The sequence below is a fragment of the Aythya ferina genome, assembly GCF_964211825.1.
Source record: "Aythya ferina genome assembly, chromosome: 27".
Lineage (NCBI taxonomy): Eukaryota > Metazoa > Chordata > Aves > Anseriformes > Anatidae > Aythya > Aythya ferina.
The window spans coordinates 5,076,436-5,097,558 of record NC_140310.1 but is presented as its reverse complement, the minus strand read 5'-3'; the positions used below and the strand labels follow the sequence as shown (position 1 = coordinate 5,097,558).

General features: G+C 48.5%; 1 protein-coding gene across 6 annotated transcripts in view; it reads right to left on the bottom strand.

Moving 5' to 3' along the window:
• Positions 1 to 21,123, bottom strand: part of KCNU1 (potassium calcium-activated channel subfamily U member 1) — a 179,789-nt gene that overhangs the window by 37,243 nt on the left and 121,423 nt on the right. For 5 of the 6 annotated variants that reach the window (XR_014686021.1, XR_014686022.1, XR_014686023.1 and 2 more), the window contains one exon: positions 14,964 to 15,138. The gene's annotated coding sequence lies outside the window, so the exon portion shown is untranslated. Of the gene's footprint in view, positions 1 to 11,484; positions 12,919 to 14,963; positions 15,139 to 21,123 lie in introns of those variants that run through there. The other variant, XR_014686024.1, reaches the window with a different exon arrangement.

The window sequence follows — 21,123 nt, the reverse complement described above, 5'->3', positions numbered from 1 at the left end:
TTAGTAGCTAATTTAATTTGCTCTATCAGGACTGCAGCCCACGGTGGATGTGTGAAGCTCTGCTTGCCAGCCACCGCCGCTGCTCCAGCCCGCTGCACAGCACCCCGGGCACCCCAAAATGAGGCAATCCAAACCCCAGATGCTTCCCACATCCCTCCCCTGATGGATCTGAGACAAAACTTCCCTCAGACGAGGCACCTGCCTCCCAGATCTCACCTCGGGGAGATGCTGAAGCGCAGACAAGCCACAAGTGTGCGTTAGGCTGCAAAACCTGGTCCAGCCTGAAGAGGAGGACGGGTATTTCAGGGCTGGGTTTGTCATGGTGCCGTTGTGGTGTTGTTGAGTTTTGTTCTTTTCTTTGAAGAGAGCTGGAAGCAGCAGCTGCTGAGCTTTTTGCTTAATCTTGAACAATGATAAAATGTTTCATGTTGGTATGGTAAAGCTTTCTGAGTCACTTCCCTGTATTTAATTACAATTTTTAGGCCGTGTTAAACTACAGATTTCATTATCTTCTACAAGTTCTATCTGTTCATTTTAATACAGGGAAAAAGAAACAGTTGGGATTGCTCTGAGTAACACAGGACAAACAGGTAGGGAGACAGACACAGGCATCTGCGTGCAAACCATTTCGAGATTTTTGCAGAAAAGAAGATCAGTTTTCTGTTCTGGCTTGAATCTAACCAAAACCTCAGGGATGTGGTACAAATACTGATGATTTTCAGCAGCAGAGCTCCGCAGCACTTCTGTATGAGCGTCAGGAACCAGACAGCTCCTGGTAAAGCCTGGAAAATCCTTGGCAATACCCATGCCACTTGCTTCAGAGCTGGGGTTATCCCTGGAAGAAGCTCTTCTGCGAGACGCTACGAATCCCACTCATACGCCTGGTGCAGCACCCCTGGGTACAGGAGCAGCCTTTTAACAGCTCTGCTCCTGGCTCAGAGCAGGTCCTGGGGACCAAAGCATCACCTGGGACCTTCCAGCAGACCTTCCTTCATGGACCTGCCACTGGGGAACACCGGGATCTTGGAGACACAGCGGGATGGGGAAGAGACGGCAGGCAGGGAGGGAACAGAGCATGGGTTATGAAGTGCCTGGTGAAAAACTACGAGCGGGTGGCTACATTTTCTCTCTACCAGGCTCTGCCTTAAAAGAGTTTTTCACTATAATTGTAATTGATGTTTTCCCTCGTCCTTGTAAAATGGTTTAGTGGTTTGGAAATGATTTAAAGGAGGAATAAATATGCAAAAGCGGAGCAGGTTTCTGTCAGACTGAACTCCTTTCTCTGCAGATGGACTGCAAGGCACCTTGCACAGATCAATAGCTGTAGGGAACAAATAATTTTGTCTAGCTTATGTGACATCCTCCCAACATTTCTGATCTAACACTAACCCAGCCAAAGCATATAGAGTGGCGTAGGTGTTTCGTTAGATCAATTCCAGGCCAGCACTGTTGGAAACATACAGGGGAGTGTTGGATTCTGTCTGCTGGCCTCAAGAACAAAGCTGTATTCATATTGGCTTTTATTTTTCAGCTAGTAGAGACAGCTAACGAGTGAGTGTGATTATATACATCCACACTGACTCACAGGTTTCACCTACATGCTTTGAAAGCTGGCTAAAAATCCTGCCCCCCATTGCTGACCCAAGGGATGTTCCCACAGAATAAACTGGAGGAGAATCCAACCGTTTGGCATCCAGTTCACAGGGGAGAGGGGAACGGACAGTTTAAGGACCAGTTTACCCAGAAAATACCTCTGACTGCCTGCAGGCTTAGCTTAGTAAAAAAAAAAAAAAAACAGTGCATGCTTCTAAAGAATGCCATATTCCAGCTTTTAGGAGCCAAAAATCACATTAATAAAGCCCTCTGACCCATGTTGAGTTCATGAGATTGAGCAGAAGCAGGCAACTCAGAGATCCCAGGTACCACCAAAAGACCCCACAGAATGACTGGGACCATCCCCTCACGAGCAGGATCCCACAAGCAGATCCCTGGATGAGAGCAGGCGGGTGGCTGGCGGGCTGTGTGCCTATGGAAATGAGGATATTAATGAAGCCGAGTTTGTAATGGGATGGAATTTATTGTGCAATTAACAATGTTATGGCACCCAGTGCCTTGGATGGGTGTCTCTTTTGTTTTAAATCTAAATAAATAACTAAATTAATGCTACCGTCCCTAGGTTTTTTTTGCAGCATGGCCAAGGCCGAAGCAATTTACTAAAAATAATGAGAGTGGCTCACCGAAGACCAGCAAGACTCGTGAGACAGCTCCACGGGGTTATATTTACAAACGGATATCTTCCAGATGTCACGGTGATTGGTGGTGCACGCCGACCAGGAGAGGAGAGAAAATAAGTCTGGAGCCGGTCGCTGGCCCCACCGCAGAGAGCAGGCTGCCCCCAAAAACCCTGCCTGGAAATGCCCTCCAGACACGCCACCTTTGTGCAAAATGACTTCTCGGGAAAAAATCAGAGATAGGCCCGAGATGTTGTTGTTATTATTATTATTATTCTTTTAAAAAGTTACTTCTGAAGACCGCTGTGCTGGTGACATTCCCTTCAAACCGCAATAACTAACCTGTCACAGCCTACAAACGCTGACAATACAGCACCGTGTGGGGCTGACTTAATAAACCTCATTTACATTCATTTTGATTCGCTCAGGCATTGAAAAACATTTCACGGGGAAAAAGAAATAAGTAGGAACCTCTCCAAGCTGACATGATGTTTGCTGATATGATACGAACGGACTTAATAGCAGCACGTATGAGAACATGCATTCCTTACAATATTTGCAAATGGGCTTCTTTTTATTTACTTGCAAATGTTTTCTTTTTTTTCCCCTCCTTTGTGCTGGTGCCACTTGTGCTGTGGAAGCTGTGATGTGACCGTGGCACCACCACGGGGCAGGATGGGCTGCTCGCCCCACGGGACAGGGGCTGATCCTCGCTGCAGTTTTCATATTTGTTGATCCAGATCTGAGGCTCTGCTCCCCTCGTGTCCCTTTCAGAGTTACCCTGCCAGCTGGTTTTCCTGAGACCAGGACGATCTCCAGCCTTTTTTGGGGGCGAAGGGCCCTGTGGGTCCTGCTTTTGGGACCTGGTGGCTCACCTACAACACACTGAGCTCAGCCCTACAGCTGCCAGCAGACCCACGGGTAGAGCTGACAGCCGAGCCTGTGTCAAGGGTGGCAGGCGGCCTCTCCAGCTGCTTTGAACCAAACGGGGTTGCTGAGCCCTCAGCCGGAGTTTTGGAATCTTTCCAGAGCTGCATTTCTTCATGGTTTGTGTATCCCTTTCCATAAACTCCTGGTGTGCCTCGCATCCCTTTCTTCTTAGCCTGTGCTGCGCCGACCAGCAGCACGCTCCCATTCCTGCTGCAAACGGGTTACTGGAAGTTTACTGGGAGCTGTGCTGCAGCCTGCACAGCGCTGGAGAAGCCCTCCAGGGAAAGTCAAGAGCATGAATCACAAACGGGCTAAAAGTTTATCTTACCTTGAAGAGTGATAAACACACAAGGCATGGTGTTTTTGTTATTTCTGCTGAGCTTTTTCCTGCTGACATTGGTTTAAAATAAGTTCCTCTTGATTTACATCTGTCTAAGATCAGAATGAAACAGAACAAGTTTTAGCAGAATGGGATTCTGCAGATGAACACATGGGGCTCATTTGGTTTCTCTTATCTGATTTGCATCACAGGGAGACAGTTTAATTTCAAGCACTGGCCCTGAGCAACTGAGAACAGGGAAAAAAGCCTGAAAAAGTATCACAATCAAGCAAGTCAGTGAGGTATGTGGAGCTGGGAAACTATCCACAGGTGCTGGAAAGGAAAAAAACAATACCATGATAGAAAATATAATGCCTAGTGGCAAGGACTGCACGGCGTGCAGCCCAATGGCACTTAGGAGTGACTCTGGCCGCTGTGGTACTGGGGGGATGCTGAGGAGCTGCAGCTTCCCCATCGTGTGCCCGTGCTGGAGCCTGGAATGCAGCGAGGCCACGTCGTGCAAGAAGGAAAACACCAACACTTCTGTGCTGGGAGGGCACAGCGGCACCAGGACACGAGGTGTGGGGTTTAAGGGACTCCCTGCGCTGCACCTGGGCCAGACGGGATCTCTTGCACCACCTCTCCTCCCTCCTTCCACACGAGGCACCAGGGATCCAGCTGCAGTGGCTGCTCACCTGAACCACACCAAATCTGAGGGATAAAAAGGCCTCAAGGGTAAAGCAAACAAGGAGCCTTGCAAGAGCTTCTTTGCTGCCTGCAGGGTCAGCTCCACACTGCCTTCAGGGCAGAAATGTGCACGGGGCTGCCTGCTTCACAACAGAACTTTCTGAGAAATCATGAACAAAAATCAGAATTAAAAGCCTCAGAGCACAAACTTGCAAGCTTTTCCTACGCAATTCGCACAGACATCAGTTAAGGGTCGGGTGTTCCAGCAGTGTCCACGTTCAAGGGCTGCTAGCAGGTTCTTTACAGCAGGAGAGAGCAGCAGAAAGGCAAGAAGGCCGTGGTGACTGCCAGGAAAGAGATTTCCACTGCTCGAGGGCCCAGAGTAACCCAGGAGCTCTCACACCTCAACCAGCAGCTCCCTGTTCCTAACAAGTGCAGCGCACGCAGTAGATGGAGTTTTTTGCACAGCATGATGGATTCACACTATCTCGGTGTGATTTAGCCCCTGTTTAGCCATATTTATCCCCTATTTAGCCCCTGTAGCCCATTCAGCCTTCACACAGGTACCACATCCTGGATCCAGCCTCACAGCCCGAGCAGAGCTGGGGGCCACCGCTCACCTCCCTGCCCCTCGGCAGCATCAGCCTGTGGTTGGGTGGTGGCTGCCTGGTTTTCGGCCTCCAAAATGTTTTCAGTCAAACACGCCGAGGTGTCTCTCCTCTCCCTCTTCCCCCGCCGCCACCTCCTCCAGACCCGGGCAAATTGACAAAGCAACAGGAGAGAGAAAATTGAGTTGTATCATTCCCCCTTGGGGAGTCTCACTTTGCTGCCTGTATTTGAAAGCGCTCATTTCCTACATCTCTTGATGAGAGCTCCTATCGACCGGTGACCCCTAAATGCCTATGCTGATCAATAGTCCCCAGCATCTTATTGACACGTCTATCGACAGCTCTCCCCACGCAGGCAGGCGGCCACGGCTCCTCCAGGAACAGGGACGGCTCCGACCTGTATCGACACCGCGCGTGGAAGTTTACTTAGCACCAGGGAAGATGCATCTGTAAGGCAGCCGGTACATCTCCCGATGGTTTCAGAGCAGCTGCCTTATCAGGGAGCAGAGATCCCTTTGCACGGAGGCAGCACTGCCCTGCAATGAACCCACAGCTGCTGCCCAGGCCCTGCGCTCGGTGCCTTGAGGTGCGCGGGCTGCAGAGCTCGGCTGGGGGAGATGGGCAACCCCTTCCTGTCTCTATCGGAGGGACTCTGCAACATAATCCTGATAGGAACTAGTATTTCAGTCAAGATTTGGTTAACAGCCTGCCAGGAATTCTCTCCTCCTCTGCCCCAGCTCACCCATTCTCCTTTCCTCCCAAGCACCTCTCACCCTTGGCTGCTCACACACTGCCTGCAAGGGGCTAAAGCACCCAAATTCCCATCATCTCCTGGACACAAGCAAGGAGCCCTGCCTAAAAGCACCAAAATTCTGGGTTCCTTCCCCAGCAGCCAGAATCCAGCACCCCGTGGTTCTGCTCGCGATGCTCTGGCACATCTCAGCCCTGCTCCAGGCACGGCAGCACCACGTGGAGCTTGCAGCAAAAGCTCCCAGCACACGCCTTCGCAGCCCACCGCTCATCCAGGCGAGGAGCAGAGGGGGAAAAAAATGAAAGAATATTGAACTTCTAATGCACTGTAATTACCAAATGATCCTATCTCAGAAGCAATGGGGCCCCATGGGATTTATTGCTGTATTAACAGTGGTTTTCCATTGCATTACTTAATGAATAATGTCTAGGCTAATAGCACACCAAAAAAAAGAACAACTCCAGTGTAATTATTATTTCTTCTAATGCAGCCACTTCTTACATAAATACCCATCTCTCTTTATTGGGTTGCTGTTTAAAAAAATGTTTCCTATTAAATTGCCATCGGCACGAGGCATATATTATCAGGCATATATTATCATTATTATTTTTACTTTTGCTACACGAGGGTTTCCCCGCTCCCTGATGCTTTTGCAGACCTAACCGACCACCGGGCTCCCACCCGCACCCCCGGTGCCACCCTCGGCTCCACGACCCGGGTTCTCAAAAAGCTGCGGGGACCTCAGCTGTGCAAACAGCCGAGCCTCTGTTTATTTTGGTAGCCTCACAAAATATTTATGGAGAGTTATTCGAGCAGAAAGGCTGAATGGAGATCATTGCAATGTGTCAAATTAAAGAGTGCTTAATGCCGCCTAATCTCCTGGTAATTACTGTTGTGGCAGCGGATGGCATTAGAGCCGGGTAAGAAAGCTAATGATAGTCAGATAGGAGCCTGGCTGGGTGTCAGAGCGAGGCGGGCAGAGAGCTGGCTTCTGTCAGCCCACAGCTCCAACAAGTGGGTCTCTTTCTGGACAGATAGATCAAGGGACCGCTCGCCTTTCTGCAGCATCCTCGAGGACAAGCAGTTATCTGTGCACTGGCACTAGCAGGACACACCAAAAGCAGGTGTCACAGCCAGGCACTGCCTATTTCGGAGGGGCCAGCTGTGCTCCAGGGAGCTCACCATCAATTAAAACAAAGCAGACAAGGAAGCTTTATCATCTCCATCGTAGAGCAGGGGACTTTAAATACCCAGAGACTAAGAGACCCAGCAAATAATAAGAAATGCTACTCGGAGCTGCTGATGCTTATCTAAACTTTGCAGAGTTTGTGTCGTGCTAATTACTGGGGCTGTGTCTGATTAGCTCTGGAATCGCTCGGGGATTGCTGTGCCTACATGGGCACCCCACACACATCAGCGTCGAAGCCACCCACCTGCAGGCCAAGAGGGAGCTCGGTACTTACAGCCTGCCTGGCTTTTGTGCTTGGTGGGGTCAGCAGCAAGCAGAGAAGAAAAAGGGAGACTGCTTTGATGGGTTTTGGAGGTGCAAGCTGGACCAGCATACACAGAGTTATATATTTAGAGGTACCTAATAGTTATTGGAGACATTTCCACGTAAACACCCATGTTGTTCCTTAAGGACCCTTCTTTCTCTGTTTAATCACAAGCCTGGTTTCACAACAGCAAGCCCATTGCCTGGGCAACGAGCTGTGATGTCAGGAGTCAGTTCCGACATCTTCGGGGAAATGAACAGAAGCAGCTGATGAACCCTGGAGCAAGAGAGTTGTGTTTTGATGCCAACTACTTAGTGCTACACTCAGAGAGCTCTCAGATGCACAGCCCGAGCATCTTCAGAGCAGTTTCCAGGCAGAATAACGTGATTCAGCATTTCCTCACCACCAGTAGCTCCCAGCACCATGATGTCCAAGGTAGGGAAGGGCTCAACCCAAGCCATGGGGTCTGTTGGGTGCTTTTTGTGTGCGTGCAGTGTCGATGCTGTGATTACATGCACTAGTAAGGCAGGGGACAGGAGCACAGGGCACACAGGATGAAGACATTTCATGCATTTGTGCAAGTGTGAGAGCCTGCAGGTGGGACACCCCTTGTCCAGCACCAGAAGACACTGGGAAGTGCTGCAACAGCACCTCAACCCCTTGCAAAAATAATAATAATAAAAAAATGACTATTTTGCTTGTACTGGTGCCTGCTTCTCCTGCCACCAGCTGCATGCTGGAGTCACCGTCCAAGACCGTGGCAAACACCAAGCACCAGGGATGTTGGTGAGAGCCTCGGCACTGCCACGTCCCACTGGTGGGGGACAGGGCCTGGGAGCAGCCCCCAGGCTGGGGTGGGAGCCGAGGGGGATACGGGAAAGGGCTGGATGAGGGGAGGGAGAGATGAGCCGGTCTGTTCCAGTTAGGGAGCTCAGCAAGCGCGAGGTTCATCATTAACTGTCAAACAGCGGTTTTAATCAGCCCTGCTCCTCGGCGGAAGATAGATTTAATATCAAGGCACATTTTCAGAGCCATTAGTTTAATTATGACAGGTGTCTGCAAACTGGATGGCTCCGCTTTCAAGCTATGAATGACAGCGCTTAATTCTCCGGGCCCACGGGGGCCACTAGGGTACTTTACAAAAATGAGTTTCCATTAAAGTGTAAGTGTTTCTTTCTTTCTTCTCCCCTTTCTACTATTTTTTTTCCTTAAATATATAAATATATATTTCTCCCCTTCCGTTCTCTCTCCTCTCCGCATGCTTCAAACTGAGAGCTGATCAGAAAATTGCCCTTTAGTGCAAGGCAAAAATAATTTTCCTCTCCCATTAGGGCTTACATTACAGGTTAGGAAAGCTGTGCCCCACGTTCTCTGGTCAGATAGAAGCACAGCAATTTGCTGCTTAACCTTTCCATTACCCATCTGGCTTCAGTGTTTTCCCAATAAATAGGTAAATAACAAATAATGGAAGCTTCAGATGCCCACGGGATGCTGCTTACCCCAAGCAGAGACCAAAAGCAGGTTGTGGGGAGCCCCTGAGGGTATGGGCTCAGCACCCAGCTTGGGCCTCGATGTGCTCGGTGCATCTCCCACCTCTGTAACCAGAAACACATCAGGTGAGGTACGTGGGGCGTTCATCTTCAGTGCCCAGCTGATTCAGGCCTTCTGGATCAGGGCACTTCAGATTTGTCTAATTTAACACAAAAAAAGCCTTCCCCCTAATCAACAACAACAAAAAGACAAAACCACGCAAATCAACAGCAAATTCATTAAGACTTTTTTTTTCCCAGTACCCAGAGAAAATGTTGCTTAGGCAGCTCCTGACACAGAATAGGAAAGGTTTCTAATGTCCTCCTATGGTTATCTGATGGCCTTTGCCCACCGTGGTGCCTCCATGTGCGAGCTGCTCCATCCAGGGCAGAGGACGAGGTTCCCAGAGGACCCCAGACTTTGCCATCCCCTGCCAGACAGCCAGGAGTGCTCGCTCTGCGAGATGTACCCAACAGGCTGAGCTCACTGCGAAGACCGGGTTATTTTGTGAACCTAACTCCAGCTGGCCCCGTTATTTAGCACTCAGCTCTTGGAAGTGTTGCTGAGGAGCAGGACTCCGGGCTGGCTGCTTGAGAGCGAGGCAGCCAACGTAACTCACCCAGTCACATCTCTGGCACCCAGTCCGGGCCCCAACTGGAGAGACTTGTGATGGAAAGCTTCTTGCTGCCTGACTTGGCTTCTTACTGGGTGGGTGACAGGTGGGGTTACCGGTACCAAGTGGGACTTACATTTGCATTTAATGAAACTGAAGTACTTGGTGACGCTCCAGACACGAACAGCATTATAGTCCGGCTTGTAGAGGAAGAAGCAGAGGTAAGGAAAGGGGAGAAGACTTATCCCAGCTCTCCAGGTGACAGCACAGGGTGCCTGGCACGCCACCTCCCTGGCTCCAGCCCTTTTTCTGTTTTAAAGTGTGACCAGCTTGCCGGCTCCTGCTGGGAGCCCCAGCGAGCACAAAGGGAAATTTAAGGGTTAGACCTCAAGTGCTGTGCTCAGAGCACCTGAGAAGCATTTCTCCAGCCCTCACAACACAGAATTTATCCAAACCAGGTTACTGCAATGCTTCACCCACATGCCGCAGCCTTGCTCTGCTGCTTGTTGGTGTCAGCACCTTCGCCGTGCAGCTCAAAGCTTTCTCAGCAAGCACTCCTCTGCAGGGGAGCACCAGCCTGGCACACTGCAGGGCTCCCTGGGCAGGCTTCAGGGTAGCACTGAGAGCTGTGCAGACCCCGCTGAGCTTCCAGCTCCCCAGCCAGCCTGGTTTGGGTCCTCTCAGTGAGAGCACAGCCCCAGATCAGGGCTCGTTGGCATGAGAAGCCCCCAAGGCCCTCACTTCCAGCCTCTGCTCAGTCTGGAGTCTCTCAGAGTGTTTCTAAAAGGTCAAAAGGAAATATCACTTCTACTTTTCCCCGAGTCTGATTTTGAAATATTTAAGTCTCCAGCCAGCCCTAAACGCTGCTATTTCTTACTCCTAATTCACAAGGTCCCTCGTTATCCCCATGTGCCCATGACCTTTCCGTCATGTGTGCAGGAGCTGACGAATGGTAGTTAAGAGATGCCAAACTCACTCCACTGGTGAGACAAACCACACCAGTCTCAGATGGGGTCAGAGAAATCCCTCATCACCCAGCTTTTTTAGCACTGGTCTCTGCAAAGCAGGGCTATAGGGCAGGGACTTTGTGGCTGCACAGAAAGCACCCTCAGAATGGACGAGCCATCATCTTCCTCACCCACAGCAAGGTGAAAGGGGGCAGATGACACACAGGGCAGCACCTCAGTGACCTGGAGACTGTCCCTAATCCTGCCTCTGCCTGTACTTACCTTTACCAGCTGTAAAGAGGGGACCAAACAGCTCATCTGCTTGGCCCCTGGTATAAAAGCACAGCTCCAGGAGCCCACTGAGCTCTGCTGGCTCACACTCGTTCAGCATCCAGCAGAGATTCCTGGAGACCTGCAGACCTCAGGCACTGACAGAAGGCTCCAGTCTCTCTGGACTTCCCTGCATCCACTCATACAACAAACTTGTTCAAGTGAGGTTGCCAAAACTTGTGCATGCAAAACAGGTCTAAGTCAACACTGGTATTCAATACTTAAAAAACCCCTCTACAAGTCCATAAGGCCTTTTAAAAAGCATCTAGGTGATAGGGGAAACCCATCATGAACTGTTTTTAAATGGAAATCAGACACACAATGCATGTAGGAGTTTTTGAACAGCCCTCCAGCATCCAGTCACCTCGTATGTCCGTAACTGCCCTGTAAACATGGCCCGTGGGTGCTAAACTGCAGAAAGCCGCTGGGATTTCATGGGAAAGAGACACATTCCTAAGATCCATGACCAAAGTTAACAGCAAACTCGATTCAATTTCTGCATGACTTTCCAATTCCTTTAAAAAAAATGAACAATGCGTTTCTCAAGGACACAGCCCCCCCCGCCCCCTTCCTTTTCATCCTGCTTGGAAGTGCCTCTGCCTTTGTTCCTCCCCAGGAGGGGTCTGGCAGGTTCTAGCACAGGAGGGATCTGGGAGAAACAGCAGAAGTTATTTAAGTCCAAACACATAAAATTATACATATTCAAAACAAAGAGCATGGGAACTTGGCAGAAGGAGAGGGTGTCTAAGTTACCAAAGCAGCCATAACTCAAGAGCTGACAAATGATGTGGGTTTGAAATGACTATTTATTCTGGTATTTAATAATACAAATCCAGAGCGTGGAAACTACTACACAGCTACATCACATTGTCTTTAGTGCCTCCAAGTCACTGAGGGCTATAAGGACTGAGCACTGTTGTGGTTTATATAATTTAATGTCTTTCTTACATTTTTTTACTGCAGAAAAAAAAAAAAAAAAAAAAAACACACAATCAGCAAGGAAAGGGATTCCCTGGCTAGTTTCTAAGCTAGCTTTGTTTCGGAGACTTTGGAGCTTGGCAAGGCATTGAACAGTGCATGGGGACCTGTGTCAGAGGAAGCCGACCAGCTCCCAGTCAATCCTCCTACCCCCACGTTGGAAGTCACATCTCCAAAACTCCTCAGCTTTATAACAGAGCTGACTCCAGCTGGCAGCACCATGTACTTGCTCACCATGCGGTGGCAACTCACCAGAGATCCAGCTGTGCGGAGCCACAAATGGCACAGGGGCTGGCACCGCACAGAGGGGATGCTCAGTTGTGCAAGTTCCTTACCCCACCAACAAAAAGAGTCATGTTACTGAGCTCCCACTGCAAAGAGCCTGAAATCTGATGGTTAGAAGCTCAGAGGAGCTTTATTTTGATGAGCCTGAGCTAGGGGGTTTGGATCTAGATTGAATCCAAGTTTTACTCCAGTTTGTTGGTCCTTAATGGGTCTGTGAAACTTACCTTGAGCAGCAGATGGGCAAACCGGGTGCTCTCACTACTGAGATCCTTCCTTCACTACCTTCCCATGCGCATCAGTGACCTTCAGGGAAGCCTGGCCCCTTGAGAGTTTCTGGCCTGATTTTGTAAGACTAAAAGGTGGTGATTTGACCTTAAAATGCCATTTCAGGTGCTTGGTGCAGTCTCAGCCACCCCACAAGGTGTGCAGAGGACAGCACGTTCCCCTGCCCTAAACCTAGGCAGAGGCATTATTTCAGGTTACCTTGGAACAAGTCAAATGTAAAACAACAGCCTGGGCTCATGCCTCACAGGCTGCTGCTTGCTTTCCCCTCCCTGCACATTCATTAGGCTTTTTGTATTTTAAATGCAATCCAGACTATAGAGTAGCATATTTCTATTTTTCGAGTGAATAATGTTGTAATGACTAATTGCTACAGAAATTCACCTCTTCGTCTAATAAACCCAGTCCAATTGACTGGGGAAAGGAATCTATTGTTTTAAAGTGTGCAATAATGGGAAAAAAAGATTTTATGGCTCTCCATGACCTTTAAAAGGAAACTCAGAAAGCAGCCGGACAAAGCAAATACAGAAGGGTTCCTAGGAAGAAGCTGTCTGCAGTGGGGGTCTTTCTGTATAAGATGGATTTTTTTGAACTCAGGTAAAGATTCTCATGCTCACTACATAGGAAACAGCCCCAGTGAGAAGAAGTAGCCTTAAAAAAAGGAAAGTATGCTTGCTGGTTGCTGCAGGCTGAGAACAGCTTCAGTTCAACTGCAAATTAAACATACAATGAACAATGCCCAAATCAATATGGTTTGACTTTGGTTTGGAGAGGAGATGATGGATTCAGTTTCCTTTCCTTAACCCGTTCTCAAGCCTGCTGTCAGTGAGTTTGCAGATTGTTCCCAGACGTGCTGCAGAGTCTGGTCCTGGTCCAGTAGGGAAGGGAGCCCAGCAGAGCCCCTCGTTCAGCACTGATCTACACCCAGGGCAGGCTGGGGGGGGGAAGAACAGGAGCGCAGGAGGGTCAGGACTGACATTCAAAGAGGACTCACAAGGCTCATCACAGATGGCCACGTATCACAAAGCCCTCAGCACCCAGTAGCTCACACCACATCTACGCAGCCTGCATAGGTAACCCGATCACAGCTAATGCAAAGCTACAAATCTCTGACCCTCCTCAGAAAAAAAAACACCTGAAATCATGCTGTTTGGAGTCCCATTGTCACAGCAGGGTGCTGCCCTTCTGACAAGAGCTCCAGGGAAGGGATGCCAAAATCCCAGTGCTGCCCACCAACACTTCCCCATGGCCGGGAGCCACCAGACCCCACCAGCTCCCTTGGGAGGCTGGCTGCTGACAGAGAACAGCACATAGCCCATCCAAATCCAGAGGTAATAAATAAAGGCATATTAATGCTCCCAGCAAGTGATGAAGCAGTTGGATTTATACCCCTTCACGTCAAGGGCTGTCAACAGAGAAGCATACGGTGTTCATCACAAGTCATTTTACGTGAGGTCAGCGCAACACCCAGCCCTCACTGATGCTGGGTTGGATTAACACAGGGCTTAGGCACCACTCGAGTCACACTTTAGCCCTCCAAGTGGAAACCCTGTTTGCTTTTGGTACAGGAGGAGTTTTACCCAGAGACTTCACACTGACTGACAGCCAGCTGGGTACTCGCTGCCACAAGAAAAGTAAATAACACAAAGCAAAACTGGTTGTCACTTTGCAAAGTGCTATTAACAACCCAAAGTAGAAACCACTAACTGCTGTTGTGGAGAGCCACTGAAGGAACAAGTCAATGTGTTTGTTTGTTTCCTTCACCTTAAATGCTTCGAAGAATCATGAGAGGAACAGTATTTCAATTGTGAACTATCCAACCTTCAAATGCATTACCCCAAGAGAGGACCAGCATTAACATCTCTGCACAGCCATCACAAAGAAATAGTCACAGCCCCCAGGACCTGAGAGATGCTCCGAGCATGCTTGCTTTTTGGCTGGGAGAGCTACTGAAATCCACACAGAAGATGCACCAGATTCATGTCAATAAAAGGAATATTCCAGAACATTTGTGAATTATCTGTTCTAAGGCAGTGAACCCTTCTTCCTTTCATCTTCTCCATAGAGAAAACATGTCGTAGAACTACATAAATTATCAACTGTACCATGAAAAATAACCTCCTAGGACTACAGCAAGCATGAGGAAATGCAGTTTTTCTCCAGCACTGTTTCCTCAAGCCCAAGAAGGTGGGGAATTGAGGGGTTAGAAGTCAGACAGGGTGGCTTTAACCCCGAGCCACTCACCAAACCCCATGCACCATTCCAGCAGAGGATTTTGTACTGGCTTTGTGCAGATTGAGGTTGCTGAGCACTGAACATATGGTGCTGGGGGAGACACCACCCAGATCGGATGCTGAAGCAGGGGCAGGTGCTGCTCAGCCACGTGCTGCTCGCAGTGGCAGAGATTTTTGTTCTGGAGGGGGACAAAAGGGAGCCACAGAGGACCCCCTGTCCCTGCTCTGACCACAGGGAGAGCCTTGAGCACCCCTAACCTCTTGCCTGCAACATGCACAGGTAAAGGAGAACTCAAGACTGTCACAGACACCAGGCTAGTGGAACAAAGCTCGAAAATCCCTAATGGCTTCAAGCAAACACAGCCCCATGTTTACTATTTCTGCAGTACCTCATTATTTAAGCCAAAACACATGATTTTAAGACAGCTGACTCAGGGCTTTTAGTGCTTGGGGTTGCTAACACCGTATGTGCACAAATGCTTTTCAGAGGTTCTGATCACCTGCAATTCACACCAAATTGTGGGTAGCTAGCACTAAAAACAGCAAGCCTGTAATTTTATATGCAGTTGCTATTTTACTTCCCGCTTTCTGTTGTGACCTTGATATTTTTGTGGTCCCAGATAGATGCAGCAAATGGAAAAAAACATTATTTTGCTCCCATGCAAAGCTGTTTCATCTCAGAAGAGGTGGTGAATTTTTATGCCCGGTGGCAAACACGCAACCCGTAATCCAAAGTAAGTGTTACCTGTGGCAGACAGGCTTCTGCAGCAGCACAGGGACACGCTCCCTCGGAGAAGCTGGCAGGAATTTTCTTAAGGTCAAGCTCTGGCTCCAGCAGGGACGATACCAGATTTTACAGGCTGGCAACCAGTCACCTTGTTGCTATTCAGAGCAATACGAGCTCGTTCATTTGTCTCTCACTGTAGTTAAAAAGAAAATAAAGAAAAAGACACATCAACACAACTACAAAGAGCAGCTCTCTAGAAAGCAAGCTACAATATATAGGTTACAGTTTCCTGCTAAAACAAATCCCCTCACAGTATGATTTCATAGGCCATGCTAATTATTTTTAGGGCAAGCATAATAAAACCCAGGTGATTTGCCTTTAGCAATTTCTTCTTATCTTCACACAGCTCCGGATCATTTACCCACATGGCAAGCAATTACAATGAGCCCTGCAGTTCTTAACAGACATCTTTTGTCGAAACCCGGCAAGAGTACACAAAGGTTAATATGCTTCTGCACTCCAGAAATCTGGGCATTGTCTTGTGGGTTGTAAGACGTGCTGGTGACATGCTGAATTCAGCTGATTTACAAGATCAGCAAAACAGAAGGTTTTCCCACCGGGAGCCTTCTCCTAACTATTTCCTCACAGGGATGTTGGCGGGCAGGAGCCTGGGATTTGCCACGCTTCTGCGTGGAGCGCGGAGCCGCCCTGCAGCCGGCGCATCGCCCGCCCTGCACTGCACCAAGTGGGGCTGCAGCCAGGCTCTGCTCGCCTCGCTTCCCCCAAGAGCTGGATTTCTGCTTCGTGATAACACAGAAAAGCAAAATCAGCCCACACCGTGGTCCTGTGCCTCCCGCAGGTTGTGTCTGTCAAGCGTCGTGTGGCCACAGCAAGGGAGAGTTTTGCTCCTGGGCTGGACGTGAGTGGGACTTGGTGTGAGGGTCAAAACGCAGGGAAAGGAGAAATTCATCCATGCTGCAGCACCAGGCACTTGTGGCAGCTTGTATTAAATTGTTTCTCCATTGGGTATTAAATATAACATACGTTTAAGCTAACTCTGGGGTGCCTAAAGAGTAGAGACGGGAGATCTTTCCTCAGCTTTTATTTATATCAAAATATGTATTTGTACTGATGAAGTCTCGTCTGTCAGGCTACCGATGGAAAATCACTCTTGATGCAATAAAACCCTGCAGCCTGCTCAACTCTGCTAACGTTATCCCTACCCTGGCATTTAATTACAACTTTCAGGCTGAGGACCGACCCAGCTTGGTAGGAAGGGGAAGAATCCACAGCACCACAGGGTCCTACACTGCCGGGATGGCGCTTGGTCCCAACGCGGCGCTGAGAGAGCCGATTACAGAAGGAGAAGCCTGTTGTATGGCGTAAAGAAATAATTAAAAAAAACTTCAGAAGGTTTGGCAGCATAAAAATTTCTGGCTCTGTCGTCTCTCTGTTTCTGTGAGCAGCAAAAGATCCATAATTCTCACACTTAATGTAATTCCAAGGCATCTAAAGTGATTTACAGTCAGTTTACTCAATACTTTCAGCTTTATTTAATGTAACAGTTATGGCACATAAAAAGTTTATTGAAAATCCTTTGGGAGTATGATTGAGTAAGAAACAGTCATTGCTAATACCATTACAAGAGCTGAAGAGAAGGATCCCAGCATGTTCTCTCGGTGACCTTTATGGCTCCGTGAGCCAGGGTTACCCCAGGAAATCCTCCCCGCCTCTCGGGGACCGTGCCCCTGCCCCAGGGGGCTGCGTTGGTCTCCTGCCCCCTGGGGCCAAGGAGCTGCTCGGCCTCGCCTTCAGGGTGGGAAGCAAAGGGAACTTCTGGGAAGCCGAGGGGGGAGGAATTTCCCTCCTGCCAAACTCGCTCACTTATGCAGTTATTTATTTTCGTATCTGCCATTTGCAAGCAGAGCTGACGCTCTTCTCCAAAGAGCAGAGGAGCTGCTTTGGGTGGGGTTGGGATGCGAACAGGGCTGCAGCGGAGTGAAATCGCACGGATCCTTCCCAGCTCAGCTCCCCGCCGTGCCATTAACTCTTTCAGCATCATCAGCCTGCTAAGCTTCTCCCCAAAACCAAAATTGCAAAAGCTGTTAATTTGCCCTAGCAGTTAACAAACATTACTTTCCTATCATTAGAGCAATCCCTATAATTTACTAAATGCCAGCACTGCTAGTGATAGCATCCGCGGTGGTGCAGATATCTCAACATCAATTTTTGTCGGATGTTCTTGCACTGTTGGCAGCCCACCAACATTGCCTGAAACAAGCGAGCATTCACGTCTATCTCAGAAGGCTCCAAGAGGAGCACAGTAATGATTGCCGTCATGTTGGCAGCACCTAGAAGCTCCAGTTGCAGACCAAACCCAGCTCGTCCACACGGCGTAAACACAAACCACTGCAAACCTTCCCGAGGGCACTGGTGTGAGCGCTCCCTTTCTCCATCCCTCGTGCCAGGGCTGAAGGCAGGCGCCGCAGGACGATGCCTGGTGCCGTGCGTGGTCTCCGGTGCCCAGGCAGATACGGCAGAAAGCGCAGCCTTCCCTCGGCTGGGACGCTTCCAAGATCTCTTTTCTCAAACCTACTTTCACACACAGTCACAGATTGTTTGCAAGCAAGCCATCTTTTCCAGGAATCAGAGGTGAAAGGTGTGTTATGCGAAGGCGGGAAGAGCCAGCAAACCCAGCACCAAATGAAAAATAAAAGTGCGCTGAATAAACTGGAATAAATAGACAGTAAAAGAAAAACATGTTCCACATGTGCGTGTTCCATAAACAGAAAAAAAGGTTACATTTTTTAGATAAGGCAACTGTGATGGATTGTTTAGCTGTATTTGTCAATCAAGTATTAAGACTTGCAGAATTAAAATCAGAGCAGTTCAGAGATGGATTCCAAGCTCTCCAAAACATCAGGTTTGGCATTTAGATAGCTATCAAGCTATCATCTCTAGACAGACAAACAGATAGATGGATGGATGATTTGGAGAAAAAGATGGAGACATTCTTTCAAGACTTTTTTTTTTTTTTTCCAAGAGATGATTTGCTTGTGCCAAGAATTCAGCCTGGGGACAAGTCCAAATGTAGCATTTCCTCTAGCTTAAACTGGGGCTTGGCCCAAACTAAACTTTGGCTCCAAAGACCTGCTCTCAGCAGGGACTCAGAGAACAGGATTTGGTGCCTCAAGCCCACCCCTGGTTTAGCAGAACAGAGATGTGCATCATTAGAGGAATGGACACCTGCCTTTGCCCCCAGAAACACCATTTACAGGTGCCCAAATGTTAATGCCGAACAGATGGGTGGGAGAAAAGCAGCATTTCATGCTGGAATGGGCAGAGCAGACTCCAACAAGCCCACTATTGTTAGACAGAAATTCCTAGAAACAGATGCAGCAAATTCAGTGCTTCAGAGCCAGTTCTGGAGTTTGGGGTCTGCTGGGAGAAGACTGTGTAGCTTATGGATTAATGTACTATTATTACATTACTCTTTAAGCTTCAAAGGTCTGCCAGGAAACCTAAGCCTACTATCTATTGAATGACATTTTAAGAACAAATAATACATTAATATATTTAATTTGAGAATAAACACATACATTATAGGAAGGGATTTTGTCTATGCTGATAAGTCAGTGCCTGACCTTTCCATTGCAATCCCCGGGTGCTGAGCCGTAGAGGACCTCTTCCAGGAACCTTTGCTATCAGCTGCGAGGCAACTGCCTTAACGCTGGTCCTGCCGGCTCAAAACTGCAGCTGACACGCTGTTTGGAAATGGGAGCTTAGCCGTAATTATCCCTTCGACACTAATCTACAGCTACACTAAATCTTGTTGCCTCAAATTAGTTAATCAATTAAGTGTCAAACCACAAAATGTTAGTGATTGTGGCCTGGATTTATTGCCTTGGCACATGCTTCCATCTGCTGCCTCGCTCCTTTACTTAGGTTCTGCCATCGGAAAACTTTGGGACAGGCACTTCCCTCATTAGGGTTGGGTTAACGAGGCCAGGCCTGGAGTACTGGGTCCAGTTCTGGGCTCTCCAGTACAAAAGGCACGGAGCTACTGGAAAGGGCCCAGTGTAAGGCCACAGAGACAGTCAAGAGTCTGGAGCATCTCCTCTGTGAGGAAGGGCTGAGAGCTGTGGCTGGTGACCAGGTGAACACCACACATCACCTGCACCATCACCTCCTGCCAGCCTCGACCATTCCATGGTGCCTGAGTCCAAATCCTAATTCTTTTTGGGCTCGAGATGAGTTGTTATGCTTACAGCAAGTCAGAAAGTCCCGGTATTTGCATAGGACTGCTTGGAAAATTTTTGAAGCTGATCAGTTCTTCTGGAAGTGTTTTCAGCTTCAGAGGTAGGGTTTTTTGGAATTTCAGCGAAAAGATAAAACTGATAACTGCAACATTTAGCCTTTTCAAAAGTCATGCGAAAATATTCAGCTTTGGAAAATATTTCTGGTCAAAAAATAAAATAGTCTGTTTTCCTGGAAACAGTCTCAGAAAATAAATGTCATGCTTTTAAGTGTATACTTGAAAAAGGAAGAAAAGAAAGCTTTTTTTAAAAAAAAAAAAAAAAAAAAGTTTTAGTTTTTTTTGCCATTATTGAGAAACAAAAAAAAAAATAAAAATGACTTTTCGATGGAAATTTCAGTTCTCGGTGAAAAGCTATTTTTCATTTAAATTATGTTTAGAAGAAAAATATTCACCCAGTTCTAGTCCCCAGGGCTAATGTCTGCAAGAACTGTGTGGCCAGGGGTCATCTTCTCCCCATTTACAACTCCCGGGGCCAGAGCAGAGAGGGAAAGAGATGAGTATTCAATTCTCGGGGTCCCCGAGTGAGATGAGTGATGCGGGGCAAGTTATTGCCACACTGGGAGCAAATGAAAGCATCCCGCTCCTCGGCTCTGTCATTGTCCTGCCTCTGATGATCAGTTAAAAATGTAAATACAAAGGCTAGACTTTGGGAAAGCTCGTACAGGACGATGGGGGGAAAAATTGCAAAAGTGAGGTTTATTGATCCCCAGTCGAGATTGATGGCACAATAAGAGCAGGAGGCGAAGAGTGATTTTGCTTTTGAAAACGTTGATGAATAAGCACTCAGGGGCAACAAATAGCTGGACTCACCGAATGATGGACGGCAGCAGGCGAACAAGATGCATTTTTATAAATGGGTGAAAGGAGAGGAGGACTTATTAAAAAAAATGAATGACCACATGTGGCAGGGATATGCCACTGGGGAGAAGCCAGCCATTGATTTATGTGCACTACTGGCATTTGAAAATTCAATAATAACATTGACAAATGAGAGGCAAAGCTGGCCAGAGGACAGCAGAGAACTTGGAGTGGAGAAAGAAAATGCCAAGGTCAGGATGAAGGAACAGAAAAACATGCTTATGTTGGAAAGGCTTTGAGTTAACTCATCTATATAAAGACATTAAGAAAAATCACTCCGGGATCAGAGCTCACCGTCCCGACTCTGTGGCATGAACTGGAGAGCAGTACATGGAGGAGCTGCAGCACCCTGTGGGATAGCCGCCTCCTGTTTCGTGGGGGCCAGTGAGAGACGGGAGCAGGGTGAGAAGGGGCAAGGAACATTGCAGCCCAGCTGAGAGGAGAGGCTGCAGGAGGTGGTGTTCTGGCTGGGGCTGGGCTGTGGCTGGGCAGTAACGGAGGAATACGCTGCCGGCAGGGCTGGCACATCGCACCATGTCACTGCACCGAAGGCTCGCGCATCCTAAAAAGGCAGAGGAGAGGAGCTGCCAGCTCCTGCAGGCTGGGCAAGTCATACGGGGCCAAGAAGTGGAGTTTGCCTTCTTTACCTGCTCAGGAGGGGATGGCAGATGCCCCGTTGCAACAACCTCTCCTGCAGCACAGACCCAGTTCTTAGAAGCCCACACGAAAAAGCAGGAACAGAACTCACCAGAGCCATCTCTGGCTACCACGTGCATAATACCTTGTCCTCACCAGCTCGCAGAACGTAGCGTGGCACATAATGTTACCTTAACATTTGGTCTACTTAATAAGCCCCCCATTATTTTTTTTTTAGCTCCGTGTCTTCTGGCTCTGTTACAAATGGCAGTAAAAGCATACAATCAGCAGGCCAGGCTGCGCGGAGAAGGCTGGTGAGAATGTGGCAGGAATGTACTTTGCTCTTTCTCACCGTTCCCGGCCTCC